Source organism: Mastomys coucha, unplaced genomic scaffold, assembly GCF_008632895.1.
Source record: "Mastomys coucha isolate ucsf_1 unplaced genomic scaffold, UCSF_Mcou_1 pScaffold14, whole genome shotgun sequence".
NCBI lineage: Eukaryota > Metazoa > Chordata > Mammalia > Rodentia > Muridae > Mastomys > Mastomys coucha.
This window is the reverse complement of record NW_022196896.1, coordinates 100,672,424-100,685,248: the sequence shown is the minus strand read 5'-3', so window position 1 is coordinate 100,685,248 and position 12,825 is coordinate 100,672,424. Positions and strand designations below refer to the sequence as shown.

General features: G+C 44.8%; 1 protein-coding gene across 5 annotated transcripts in view; it reads right to left on the bottom strand.

Annotated features, from left to right (window-relative positions):
* LOC116088582 (sterol 26-hydroxylase, mitochondrial) overlaps nucleotides 1-12,825 on the bottom strand; it is a 30,784-nt gene that overhangs the window by 10,340 nt on the left and 7,619 nt on the right. For 2 of the 5 annotated variants that reach the window (XM_031367995.1, XM_031367991.1), the window contains exon 1: nucleotides 5,571-5,889. The exons of 2 other annotated variants lie outside the window; for them this stretch is intronic. The gene's annotated coding sequence lies outside the window, so the exon portion shown is untranslated. Of the gene's footprint in view, nucleotides 1-5,499; nucleotides 5,890-12,825 lie in introns of those variants that run through there. One more of the 5 variants, XM_031367992.1, reaches the window with a different exon arrangement.

Here is a 12,825-nt window from a genome sequence, read left to right as displayed (position 1 = left end):
GGGAGGAATTGGTAAGTGGACTCAGTAATAAGAGCCATCTCTTCTGAGGACCCAGATTTGTAAGCCTACATGGTGGCTTACATTTGTATACTTTCGGGGAAGCTGACCCCATCTTTTGGTCACCACAGGAACCAGGCACACACATGATGCACACACACATGATGCACAGCATGCATGTAGGCAAGACATGAACATTTAACATAAAAATAATGAATTTTTTTTTTTTAGTTTTTTTTTTTTCTTTCAAGACAGGGTTTCTCTTTGTAGCCTTGGCTGCCCTGGAACTCACTCTGTAGACCAGACTGGCCTCGAACTCAGAAATCTGCCTGCCTCTGCCTCCCAAGTGCTGGGATTAAAGGCGTGCGCCACCACCGCCCAGCAATGATGAACATTTTGAAGGGGGAAAAAAAAAAAAGACGATACAAAGCCACTGAGCTGGGCACAAGTACCTTCCCCGAAACCCAGAGCTTCCAAGGTTTCCTGGCTATCCGTGCAGAAGTTTCTGGAAATTTTCTCCCTTTTCCCTTTAGACTTCTCTCGGTCAGTTTAGTTGGTGGCACTTAACAAGGACCTCCTTATGTAAGGACTTATTTTAGAAAGACATTGGGGCACTTGCTGAGAGATGTGTGTTGCTCTGTGTGCCGAACATTAGGAGGTAACCTGAGCCAGCCAGCCAGCCAGCCAGCCAGCCAGCCAGCCAGCCAGTTCCAGGGCTCGTACAGGGTGGGTGCTGCCTGCCTTGCCTCAGAACTGCTTTGCTGAGCTAACACATCGCTGAGACCGATAAGAGGGCTGGTCCTCACCTGGTAGGACTCCAAAGATGGAAGGAGCCGAATTCATCAGCATCCACCTGTGGAGCTCCCCAGCCCATCGGGGCCCAGGCAGACACCAGCAAGCTCAGCAGAAAAGACAGAATCCACAGCCCAGCGTATAGACAGACAGATGAGACAGATGAGAAGTGGGCTACATGTGCCCCCAATTTACTTCCTCATTATTTTGTAGATGTCTTTGTTGTTGTTGTTGCTGTTTTGCTTTAAACTGTCTCCTAAGAGGTTCATCCAGCAGCAGATGGAAACAGATGCAAAGACCCACAGGCAAACATCAGGCGGAGCTCGGGAGTCTTGTGGTACAAAGAGTCCAGGATAGGATGGAGGGAGCCGGAGGGATCAAGAACACCACAAGAAGACCCACAGAGTCAACTAACCTGGGCCCATGGAGGCTTACAGAGACTGAATCACATGGGCTGGGCCTAGGTCTCCTACATATTTGTACCAGATGTGCTGCTCGGTCTTCATGCGGGTCCCCTGGAGCTGGGGCTGTCTCTGACTCTGTTGCCTGCCATTGGAACCCCTTCCCCTACCCAGACTGCCTGGTGGGAGAGGATGCGCTTAGTCCTGCTGGGACTAGATGACCCTGGGTAGGTACCCAAGGGGGCCTCCCCTTCTCCTCAGAGGAGGTAGTGGGGGGAGGGAATTGCAAGGATGAGACTGGGAGGAGAGGACGGAGGGGGCTGCGATAAGTTGTAAAGTTAATAAAAATAAATAAATAAATTATTGGAAAAAATTCACACCAGCAAAATTATTATAAATAAATAAATAAATGTTGTCTTCTACATGTACACCCTGTCCCCCACTCATATACACACATGTACACACACACACACACACCAGATCAAAGGTATAATAATATAGCATGATATTCCCATTAGGATATCTTGAAAACTTCAAGCAAGCAAAACCCAAATGGGAAAGAAGCATTGACAAGGAGAAACTAGAATACTCATAGATAGCTAGTGGAGTGTACAAATAAGGTGCTCGCTATGGAAAAGTTTGACACAGAAGGACATGTGATCCAGCAACTCCAGTCGATACACAAGAATCGATAAAACGTGTCTACACAGAGTTGCCCACAATGTTTACAGAGAAAGAACAGCAAATGGTGCGCCAGCCCAGACAACCACCACCAGATGAACAGAGAGCCAAGCTACATGTGTACAACGGGGTGTTGGTTCAGTCATGAGACAAATACAGATGCAAGCCATAACTTGGGCAAATCCTAAAAACATATGATGAGAGGACAGATAGATAAAAAGGTCCCGTGTTGTGTGACTCATCCTCTCCCCACCCCTGTAGAACAGCTTCACCCACACATCGAATCAGCATAAAAATGGTGATCAGGGATGCCTGTAATCCCAGCATTCCAGAAGCTAAAGCAGGAGGATTGCAAATTTGTGACCAGCCCAGAGTCTGTCTCAAGAAAATAAGTCTTTTCGTAAACTTGCACATCTATGCTGCTATATTACTCTGACTCAACACTAAAAGCCAAAGATCTGATTGATGCCTGTGTGCCGGCATGGGTCACTTTCATGTACATATTAAATGTGTCTATATGCATAATAAACTCTTTAATGAATTCTTTTCAGATTAGCTTATAGAGGAAAGGAAAATATAAACTAAAACTGTTGAATTAAACCAAATGCCTTGTGCTCACGTGAGGAATAAATTTTCAACAAACAAGTTGGTGTAAATTGGTCGGTGCACTAAAAATGCAAGTGCCTTCCCAGGTTCCCGTGCCTGGGTGTCCCAGCTGGAAGGTTATGTTTATCTCTGCTAGGACTTACGTGTCAGAGTTTGACCCAAAGTCATAAAACTACAACTCCAGCCTGGAGCAAAATGATCTCTTCTGTAACTCTGTGATAAACAAGACTAATAATACTCTTGGCTTAATGAAAACACACGTCCCAAGTGGTCAGCATGCAAGCATGGGAGACACACAACTTTCCCCTGTTGGTTATTTTAGATCACAGAAGTCTAAGTGTGACCTAAGAATAAATATGCAAATGAGAGCTTAGCGCTCTGTTCGTTGCATCCTGTGTTAGCTTTAGGGCTAGTCTTCAGCGAGGGAACATCTCATGGCCTCACTTGTCATAAAGAATCTTGATGTAACAGCTTAAATCAGTTACCTAAACCCTTATAAGTCAGCTTCCCACATACCTTAAGGCCTTAGAGCTACATCAAAGTTGGTAACAGGTAGTAAACATCCGAGTAATTTCTAAGTTAAAAAGCTGAAAAAAGTGATAGAAATTCAGGTATTTGGGGCCTAAAATTTTATAGAAAAGACCATGTATTTGGATCCATGTTTTTCCAGGATTTGGAAAACTTGAGTGTTGGTATCTTCCTGGGTTTTCACCAAAAAGTAAAGGACTAAAGATCCTGCCATTCTAACTACTATATATAATTTTTACACAAAGAATAGAGGAATTAAGGAAAAGAGTAATGCTGTCTAAATTTTGAGATGACAAAGGGTACTGATGAGTAAGCCCAGATCTTCATGCACGAAGGCTGCATAAGCACACAGTCCCTGGGCTGCTTATATCATGCATGCAGGCTGCATAAGCACACAGTCCCTGAGTTACTTATATTCACAGTCCAGACACTTCTTACTTGTTTCTACTTAAGATACTGTTTAGGCTGAACATGGTGGCACACACTTTTATTCCCAGCACTTGAGGCAGAGGCTAGTGAATCTCTGGGAGTTTGAAGCCACCTTCAGCTACATCACAAGTTTCAAGTTAGCCAGGGAGACCCTGTCTAAAAAATGAAAGAAAGGAAGGAAGAAAAAAAGAAAGAAAAAGAAGAGAAAAGAAAAGAAAAGAGGATACTGCTTTAGCCAAGAGACAGAGGGGGAGGGAAAATGAGGAGAGGGGAGTGACAGGGAGGGGTGAGGAAGAAAAGAATTGAGAGGGAAGGGAGGGATGGGGAGGGTTAAGAAGGGAGGAAAGGGGTAGGGAAGAAAGATGAGAAGACTGTTGGTTTTTCAAATTCTATATAGAAAAAAAACAAAAACAAAAATCCTGCTTGCTTGTTCTGGGAGGCTGCCACACAGTATGGCCACACAGGTTCAGCCTTTATTCCTCTTCCTCCTCCTCTTCCTCCTCCTCCTCCTGCTCCTCCTCTTTCTTCCTCCTCTTCTTCTTTGAGAGAGTATCTCATTAGATAGCCCTGGCTGGCTTGGAATATGCTATGTAGAATCTACCTCCTAAATTCTGGGGCAGGTGTGTTAGACCACACCTGGTTTACCCAGTGGTGGGGACTAGGGCCGGTAGTGCTTCATAAGTGACAGGCAAGCACTCTACCAACTGAGCCACATTATAGTCTCCAGAGGTTTAAAAAACTACTTTTATTAATTATTTAATTAATTAATTTATCTGCAGGTACAGAGCACATACATATGGAGCACAAACATATATACAGGCAAAGCACTCATACGCATAAAATAAAATTAAACAAACCTTTGAAAAAAAGTTTTATGCTGGCCATATTCATCCCCTGCTTCTCCCTCTTAACTCTTTCCCAGACCAGCCTCTTATCCCTTACTACCCAGCTTTATGTGTTTTGTTTGTTTGTTTTATGTGTTTTGTTTGTTAGTAATCCATTGGAAGGGCTGGAGAGAGAGTTCAGCAGTTAAGAGCATGAGCAGTTCCTCCAGAAAAGTCAGGTTTAATTCCCAGAACCCACAAGGTGGCTCACCACTGTCTGCAACTCAAGTTCAATTCCTCAGGCAGGAGTTAACTGTCAAAAAGACATGTGCGCCGGGCAGTGGTGGCACATGCCTTCAATCCCAGCACTTGGGAGGCAGAGGCAGGCGGATTTCTGAGTTTGAGGCCAGCCTGCTCTACAGAGTGGGTTCCAGGACAGCCAGGGCTATAAAAACCCTGTTCCAAACCCTGTCTGGAAAAACCAAAGGGGGAAAAAAAAGACATATGTGCAACGGTTGTGGACTCTCCTCTCTCTTGGGGAGGGACAATGAGGAGAGGGGAGTGACAGGGAGGGGTGAGGAAGAAAAGAATTGAGATGGAGAGGAGAGGGAAGGGAACCCTGGAACCCTGTTCCAAACCCTGTCTGGAAAAACCAAAGGGGGAAAAAAAAGACATATGTGCAACAATTGTGGACTCTTCAGTTGTGGACCTGAAACTTGCTTGACATCATCACCCAGAACGCTGCATTTGAGGGATAGTTGACCATCAAATGCTGTATAATCCCAGCACTCAGGAGCTAGCCGGGAGACCAGGAGTTGGAGGCTTGCTTGGGCTACATAACAATCCAGAGAGATAAGGCAGGAGGGGGGTGGGGCAGAAATACACGGTGATAGCCACAGTGGTGCACTTGGGAGGCAGAGGCAGGCTCTCTTTGATCTCTGTGAGTTCAAAGCCAGCCTGGTTTAACAGAGTGAGTTCCAGGACAGCCAGAGCTACACAGAGAAACCCTGTGTCAAAACACCCTCCCCCAAAACTGGAAAGAAAAAAAAAAAGTACAGAGTTTAGTGGACAAGTAATGGCAACAGTCCTAGGGAAAACCTACAACAATGTACCTTATCCAATCTTCTCTGATTCCTAGCAGCTGGGCTGGTGTCCAGACACAGGATGACATGAGAGTCTCAGCCCCTTCTAGGATAACATTACATTCTAACAGTATCACAGCTATGTAAGTCCCGCCCTACCTGTTTGCAGAAAAAGTCGGCTTGGGGTTAACAACGAGAGGAATGAATAGCTTGATCAGACCATAGTCTACCTGGATACACCATTGCTCCGGGCACAGGAACAGTCAAGTCATCTTGGGCCACAGAAACCAGGCTGTCGTGCACAAGCCCAAGGAGTCCGAGGGACAGTCTCTGGGAAACACCCAGCTCCTTTTCATGCCACGCCTACAGGCTGGAACCTGAAACTCTGAGAATTTGTAAATAGCAGAGATAAGAAAGTGAATGTAGCTCTAATTTGCGGATCCTAGGCAACCATGGCTGGCAATAATGAGATTCATACTCAGATGGTCCTCATGGCAGGGGATGGGAGGTATTTAAAGATGGTAGAAGGTATACAGGGAAGAGCCCATTGAGCCTCTTTGAAACAAACATGGGACACATGTAGACATGTAAAGAGATAAAGAAAAAAGGAGATATAACTACCATGGAGACGGAAGACTGAGCCGTGGTAGAAGAGCAACTACTCTTTTTAGAGGACTCTGGGGATGAGCCAGCCCTGGTAGGTCAGGGAGCCAGGGAAGAAACCATGATCCCTCTTTCAGTTCCTGTCCATACTGTATCTACTCTGGGCTGCTACCCCCAATTTCCAACTTGACAAATGGCTAGTGAAGAGTTTGAACTCTAGAACTCAGAAACTTTCCAACAGCAAGACTTCAGAAAGGCTCAGCCTCCCTAAAAGATAATAGCACGAGATCGATTTTCTGATTAGGTCTCTTTGATCTCACCCTGCTGCTGACCTCTTTGATATTTTTGTCACAGCTTGTTTGTTGTTCGAGAGATGTAGCTGTGGCTGCCCTGGAACTCATGTGTAGACCAGGCTGGCATCAAGCATTGAGGTCTGCCTGCCTGTAACTCCTGGGTTTGGGGATTAAAGGTGGGACTGCCTTGTCACTTGGCCTTGTTACACACAGCTATTTTGGAGGTTGGCAACCACATAAGAGCCAGCTGAGTAAGTACATGAGATTGGCAACAGCTCTAGTTATTCTATAAAATAAAATAATAATAATAATGAAAAAAGATACTAGGCCAAACCTGTTATCTAAGCAGGCCTAACCAACCTTTGCAAGATCATGGTTATACAACGTAGTCAGGTGTTATGTAAGGCAAACAGAGCAGATAAGTATTATTATCTTATTAGTAAAATGAATTACATTATCTGAGAAGAGTGACCTGTTTCTGAACTTTTTTAACCATTCTGATTTAAACATCATGGGAAAATTATTAGAGAATGACCCCCTAACCTGTTAGTTTTGCAAATACCTATGCCAACAAGACCTTGAAACTCAGACTCCGAATTTTTAGGAACCCTGTGAACCTCCTGGAACATGACAGAAACAGAAGCCTGGCTGGAACTACCATGAGGCAACTTTTTTTTTTTCTTCAGGTTTTTCCAGACAGGATTTTTCTATGTAGCCCTGGCTGTCCTGGAACTCACTCTGTAGACCAGGCTGGCCTTGAACTCAGAAATCCGTCTGTCTCTGCCTCTCAAGTGCTAGGATTAAAGGCATGTACCACCACTGCTGGTGAGGCAACTTTCTTTCTTTCTTTTTTTTAGACCTCTGATTGTTCCTGTCAACCCCACTCGCTCCGGTGTCCTGCTTGCTCAGTCCCTGCTTGCTCCAGTCCAAAAGATTTATTTATTATTATAAATAAGTACACTGTAGCTGTCTTTAGACGCATCAGAAGAGGGCGTCAGATCTCATTGCAGGTGGTTATGAGCCACCATGTGGTTGCTGGAATTTGAACTCAGGACCTTTGGAAGAGCAGTCAATGCTCTTACCTGCTGAGCCATCTCACCAGCCCCAGAGGCAACTTTTTGATTGGTGTTATTTCATTGGATTCTGAGGTGGCCTGAGACTTTCTGCCCTATCCATCTTAGAAAGACGTTGGGGGCTGGAGAGATGGCTCAGTGGTTAAGAGCACTGACTGCTTCTCTGAAGGTCCTGAGTTCAAATCCCAGCAACCACATGGTGGCTCACAACCATCTGTACAGCATTAAATAAATAGATAAATTTAAAAGGGGGGGGGCTGGTGAGATGGCTCAGTGGGTAAGAGCACCGACTGCTCTTCCGAAGGTCCTGAGTTCAGATCCCAGCAATCACATGGTGGCTCACAACCACCCATAATGAGATCTGACGCCCTCTTTTGGTGTGTCTGAAGACAGCTACAGTGTATTACGCGGAGCGAGTTGGGCTGGAGAGAGCGGGGCCATCCTGAGTTCAATTCCCAGCAGCTACATGATAGCTCACGGCCAACTATACAGCTACAGTGTACTCATACACATAAAATAAAATAAATAAATCTTTAAAAAGAAAAAAAGATGTTGATTTTAACGAAACTCTCATCCAATCAATAAACCAATATAGAGGAGGGAGCCAAATGTTGGGGTGAAAGCCTGCTAGGCCAGTGAGGCAGAAAAAGCACTCAGCTGACCTTCCTCCTCAGCCTGTGTCCCAAAGCAAGCTCTCCTCCACACCATCTCAAAAACCTCTCAAACTGAAAGCCCCTTCAGTCTGTTTCCGGTGTGTCTCTCTATCCCTCCTCCCGACTTCCTGTCACTTGCTATGGCGGTGGGGGGAGGTTCCTGTGTTCACTTCCTCTCAACTGCTTTCTTGCTCCAACTCTTTTTTGTTTGTTTTGTTTTGTTTTGTTTTGTTTTGTTTTGTTTTGTTTTGTTTTGTTTTTCGAGACAGGGTCTCTCTGTGTAGCCCTGGCTGTCCTGGAACTCACTCAGTAGACCAGGCTGGCCTTGAACACAGAAATCCACCTGCCTCTGCCTCCCAAGAGCTGGGATCAAAGGCGTGCGCCACCACCGCCCGGCTTGCTCCAACTCTTGACCTAGGGTTGGTTTTATTTAATCCTGTTTACAATAAAAAAAAAAAAAAAAAAGCTCTTGGATTAAAGTGTGCTTGGGCGTAGCCAACCCACAACTAGAAATAGGTTTTTCCAATAAATCACACAATCTTGGAGTTCACAGTGTGATCAAATATTCTGCAACAAGCAGGTGCAAAGCTGGGCAGTGGTGGTACATGCCTTTAATCCCAGCACCCAAGAGGTAGAGGCAAGTGGATCTCTGAGTTCAAAGCCAGCCTGGACTACAGAATAAGTTCCAAGACAGCCAGGGCTACACAGAGAAACCCTGCTTCAAAAAAAATGGGGGGGGGGGGGGGGGAGGAAGAGGAAAGAAAGAAAGCAGGTAAAGAATAAAAAAATCCTGGAAAGGATTTTTTAGGCTGGAAATTATCCTGCAATACACAATGGGTCATAGTTGCTTGCCTGGTGTTTGGGTATTGTGTGTGTGTGTGTGGGGGGGGTGCATAAGTAAACATCTTGGCCTTATTGTTTTTGTTTTGTTTTTTAAGATTTATTTATTTCATGCATGTGAGTACATGTCTGTCTTTTGACACACGAGAAGAGGGCATCAGATCCCATTACAGATGGTTGTGAGCCACCATGTGGTTGCTGGGAATTGAACTCAGGACCTCTGGAAGAGCAGTCAATGCTCTTAACCGCTGAGCCATCTCTCCAGCCCTTGGGCTTATTCTTGTTTACACTAAATAACAAATTATCTAAACCTAACTATATCTCTTTGGATTTTTAATTTATCTTTTATTGTTTTATTTATTTATTTATTTATTTAATTTATTTATTATTTTACTGTTTTATTCTTTTTTATACTAAGTAACTATCTAAACCTAAAAGCATCTCTTTGTGTTTTTACTGGCTGAATCTGTCAGGCTTTGGTTGACTTATATGTATGAAATTAACACACGCACACACACCTACCTGTCCTTGTCAGCTAAAGAGCTATTTGAGTAATTAATCCCGAGATGCACAGTAGCTAGCCTGTATACTCAGAGTGGAAAGCTGAAGGCAGATCTTGGAGGTTGTTAGCTAAATTATAAGTATGGTGCCTAGAAGGCATAAATCTGACTCCCAGTAAAAAAACAAGGTGTGCCCCCTAAATAGAATCCTGTTTCTCTCAGGGGTATTAAGTACATGAGTCAATAAATTCACTAAAAAAAAAAGCCGGGTGGTGGTAGCGTCTGCCTTTAATCCCAGTGCTTGGGAGGCAGTGGCAGGTGGATTTCTGAGTTTGAAGCCAGCCTGGTCTACAGAGTGAGTTCCAGGACAGCCAGAGCTACACAGAGAAACCCTGTCTGGAAAAACAAGAAAACAAAAAATCAACAACAAAAAAAAGTCACTAAAAAAAATTAAATGTTAATTGAGCGGCATAGTGATTATTTCAATGAAGTTGTTCCTGGGCTAAGGGTGCAGCTCAGTGGTAGAGTGTGGATTTAGCATGTGTGGGGTTCTGGGGCCTGATGCCCAGCACTACACAGAGGAGGGGGGACAGGGTGGAAGGGAAGGACAGAGAGAAGAAAAGGTCTTTCGACACCTCCCCCCCCCCACAAGTACAGCTGCATTTGGACCTCTTTTAGTTAGGGCACTGTTTGGTTTGGTGATGGACTCAGCAAATCATAAAACAATCAAACCAGCCAATACCCCTGACAACCAAGGTAAACTCTAGAAGGACAAGTGCTATTTTGCCAAATCAACAAGCCAGGCCTTGAGAGTTGACAGTTAGATAAACAAGAGTGACCTAACCTCGGGCACAGATTGCTCCTTTGCCTAATCTGGTTGGCAAGTGTCAGAAAGATGGCTCATTCTGGATCCCAGACAGGGGAGTGCAGATGGGACAGCCTGCCTCAGTGCTGTCAGAGTGCCACCAGAAGGTTACACCAACCCCTCACACAAGCAGAACCCACCAACCCCTCACACAAGCAGGACCCACCAACCCCTCACACAAGCAGAACCCACATCTCCAAGTAACCAGAGGTGGTAAATAATTCACAGCATTCCAGCTTCCCCTTGCTCTGAACCTGGACTTGGATGAGTTCCTGCCACACCAAACCAAGCCAGTGGCACTGTGATCCGTGGCATCTTGAAGATGTTCCTGTTGAAAAGTGAACGAAGTAATATGCAAACCAAGCACCACTATAATTCTAACAATCAGAAACTGCAGCAGGGATTGCATGAGCTCAAGAGTCCAGCAGCAGCCTGAGCAACACAAGATCCAGTCTCAAAAAAGAGAGGGCTGGAGGTGGGGTAGTGGTGTGTGTTGGTAATCTCAGTACTTCAGCCATAAAAGCAAGCAGGAGGATTTTGAGTTCAAAGCCAGCCTTGGTTACATAGAGAGTCTGAGGCCAGGCCAACCAGAGTACAAATACCCTGTTTGGAAAACAAAACAAAACAAAACAAAACAGAAGACAAAAACAGGTTATGTATTCACTACAACTGTTACATAGAAATCCACTGTATATACATATGATTTATTATCTAGTGGGTGGGTATTTCACATGTTTCCATTATATTTATTTCTTTATCATGACTAATTTTCAGGGCTGGAGATGGTATCCAAGGCCTACCTCAGGCTAGGCAGTTTCTCTATCTGCCACAATCCCTATAAAAAGACATTTTGCTTCAATTTTTTTTTTAAAAATAAATGTCCATTTTTAATGAAAGAAGACAGAACTGTCATAGACTTCAAAGACTGATACCAGAGAGCCTGACAGGAAAAACGGCCCTCTCATTTTGCAACTGGGAGAAACAGTGGAATACAAGCGGTGAGAGTCGAGGAGGGCCTGAGGGTGACTCCGGAGAAGCCTGGTCTGTAACACACTCTCCTGAGTGTGAGCATTGCTATGAGCATGCTCGGCGCCCGTGGCACCCAGCCCCGAGGCCCGATAGAAAGCCCGGCAGAACAGCATGCACAGCTTTGTTGACAAGCATCTGGATCGAGGACAAGGGGCGGCTCACTCCCAGGTGCTGAACCCTGAGGCAAGGGGGTCCCTGTGCCCAGAAGTTGGGGGGACAGAAGTGGACAGACACAGACCCAGCCCTTCATTTTACAACAGGGGTTTCAGCCATATTAACAATGAAAAATGCATAGGCGACTGGGGGTTGTAAGGAGACTGACCTCAAACCAGGGGGTTTAGAACAAGAGATATTAACTAAATGACATCATTCTCAGGATCAATATTTTTGGGAGGTAAGGTTTTAATAGAGGGGCTGGAACGATAGTTTAGCAGGTAAGAGCACTGGCTGCTCTTCCAGGGGAACTGGGTTCAATTCGCAGTTTCCCAGCATCCCAGCAGTCTGCTATCCCAGTACGAAGGGATCAAGTGCCAACTTCTGGCCCCCTCAGACAATGGAGGCACACGATTCACTGATATACAGTCAGGAAAACACTCTTACACATAAAATAAAAAAACCTCACTCTTACACATAAAATAAAAAAACCCCAGAAAGTTTTAATGTAATAGAAACTTACATATAAATTAGGGACTGGAGATATATTTCAGTGGTTAAGAGCACTTACTACAAATTAGGAAGACTGGGGATAATGCTTCAGCACCCACATTGTAGCATACATAAACTCACAGACACATACACACATACCCATAAAATAATTCAATAAATATTTTAAAGAAAATTATATGTAAATTTAACATACATTCACATTGAATTCTCCTCCCAGGATGCTTGGTATTACTTTTAATAGAAGGAAAAATGCAGGCCTGGGGCTATAGCTCAGAACTACAAAGATGCTTCCAATTTTATTTTGTATGTATGTGGTATATGTGTACATGTGTGTGTGTGTGTGTGTGTGTGTTCATTCACAGCAGTGTGTACGTGCATGTGTGTGTGTGTGTGTGTTCATTCACAGCAGTGTGTACGTGCATGTGTGTGTGTGTGTGTTCATTCACAGCAGCCAGAGGAAGACATAGGGCACCCTGCTCTCTCACCCTCTTATTTCCTTGAGACAGGCTTTCTCACTGAACCTTGTGTTTCCTTTTCAGCTAGGCTGGCAGGCCATGGGAGCTCCTCAGACCCACCTCTCTCTGCCCCAAGCCAGCTCTGGAGTCATAGATTAAAGCGCCAGTACAAGCCAGCTCTGGAGTCATAGATTAAAGCGCCAGTACTCAGCTTCTTTCTTTCTTTTTTCTCTTTTTCACTGCTTGCCCTATCCCTCCGGGGTCCCTCGTTTTCTGAGGTGCGGCTTGTAATTGGCTTGTTCTTGGCTAAGCCGCCCCAATACCTATTTGGCTTCCCCCTTTGTGTGATAAAATACCTTGTTTGGGTAGGAGGGACCCCAAGCTTGGCTTTAGGGGTGAGGCTGCATGGGACAGGCCCAGGGAGGGGCAACTAACTGTCAACCAATTTCTTCTTCTTCTTCTTCTTCTTCTTCTTCTTCTTCTTCTTCTTCTTCTTCTTCTTCTTCTT